Genomic DNA, 1,752 nt, shown 5'->3' with positions numbered 1-1,752 from the left:
CAGCAGCTGTCCAACCCCGGCCCTCCACCAGCGGGATGTCCTTCTGGCAGGCCCCGTCCACGCCGTGGCACGGCCACCCAGGGCCCCGGGCCCTCAGCCTTCCCCAGGGACGACGAGCTCCATCCTGGCCAGGGGCCGCAGAGGGCCGTGGAGGGCCTACCTGCCACCCCTCGGAGCAGCCTGCGGGCAGGTGCCCCTCCACCCCCTCGCCGGGCATTCTGGCTTCAAACCAGAATCAGACGCCTGGGGGTCAGAGGTCAGGGCGCAGTTCAGAGGTCTGCGTCTGATCACCGGGGGACCAGGGCACAGGGGACAGAGAGCAGACCCTCCTCCCCCAGGGCCCCAAGCGGAGCTTACCTGGGAAGGGGTCCACGCAGGACGCAGGACGCCCATGGGGACACAAGTGCCGACACCCCTCCGAGCCCTCTCAGCGCCCCCGAGGCACAGAACACTCAGCCTGGTCAACACCTGGCCATCAGCGATGCAGAGCAGAGAGGGCGGGACCTCCCTGCCCCCCCAGGGCACCAGGGACACACTGGCTAAGGGAGCGGCCAGAGCACTTCAGAGACACCCACGGCCAGCGCCTGGAATGGCGGGGGAGGGGTGCTTCCGGGCCGGCCTCCCCAGGGCTGGCCGTGGGCGGGGGACCGGATTTTCAAGCATTAAGGGACAAGGATCCTCACCCTTGGCGCCACCCTGAGGCGGGGCGTGACTGCCCCCTGCTGGACACTCCACTCCCTGCACCCGAGCTCTTCAGCCCGGAGCCCTGTCACCCCCAGGCCAGAGCCTGCATCTCTGAGGGAGGGGCCAGAGCCATCACCCAGCTCCGAGATTCTCAGAAATGGACCGGGCGAGGCTCTGGCCCTGAGCACAGGATGATTTAAGGGGACACCAGAAAACTCAGTAATCGAGACTTTAATTTTAACATAATTTTTAAATCGAAATGAATGCAAAAATATTCACGATGAGCAAAACATCAAATGTTAAATGCAGAATCTGACGCTGGCCTCCCTCTTACCCTGGAGGTGGGCTGAGGTCCCTCTTGGCTCCCAGGGAACCCACCCAAGTCAGCCAAGGCTCTCCCGGCTGCCAGAGGTTCCTTCTGGAAGGAGGGGCCAGGTTGACATGCTCGCTGTCACAAGACACCACAGACTGGGGTGACACAGAGGTTGTCTTGCAGAAGTCCCAGACGAAGGGGCCAGCCAGGTGGGTGTCTGGCGAGGTCCCGCCCCCTGCATGCAGACGCCCCTCTTCGCCGTGTCCTCGCAAGGACTCTCCTTGGGACATGCTGGGGGAGCAAGCCCACCCTCGGGGTCTCATCCAACTCCAGTCACTTCCACGTACCACAGGCCCATTGGTGGTTAGGGCTTCAAGTCCCGAATATCACGGGGACAGAGCCTGGTCCGTAATCGTGACACCCAAGAAGCAGACAAAGCCTCCATCCCCTTCCGTCCCTCCTCGGCTCTCTTGGGCCTGGGGGAGACCGCAGCTGGCCCTCAGGGCCGGCCGGGCCGTCTCATCCAACTCCAGTCACTTCCACGTACCACAGGCCCATTGGTGGTTAGGGCTTCAAGTCCCGAATATCACGGGGACAGAGCCTGGTCCGTAATCGTGACACCCAAGAAGCAGACAAAGCCTCCATCCCCTTCCGTCCCTCCTCGGCTCTCTTGGGCCTGGGGGAGACCGCAGCTGGCCCTCAGGGTCGGCACGCTCCGACCCTTTGCCAAAGACGTGGCTGGAGCGTGGGCACGG

The sequence above is a fragment of the Pteropus alecto genome, unplaced genomic scaffold, assembly GCF_000325575.1.
Source record: "Pteropus alecto unplaced genomic scaffold, ASM32557v1 scaffold67, whole genome shotgun sequence".
NCBI classification, from domain to species: Eukaryota; Metazoa; Chordata; class Mammalia; order Chiroptera; family Pteropodidae; genus Pteropus; species Pteropus alecto.
The sequence above is the reverse complement of the archived record's forward strand: the minus strand, read 5'-3'. Positions refer to the sequence as shown.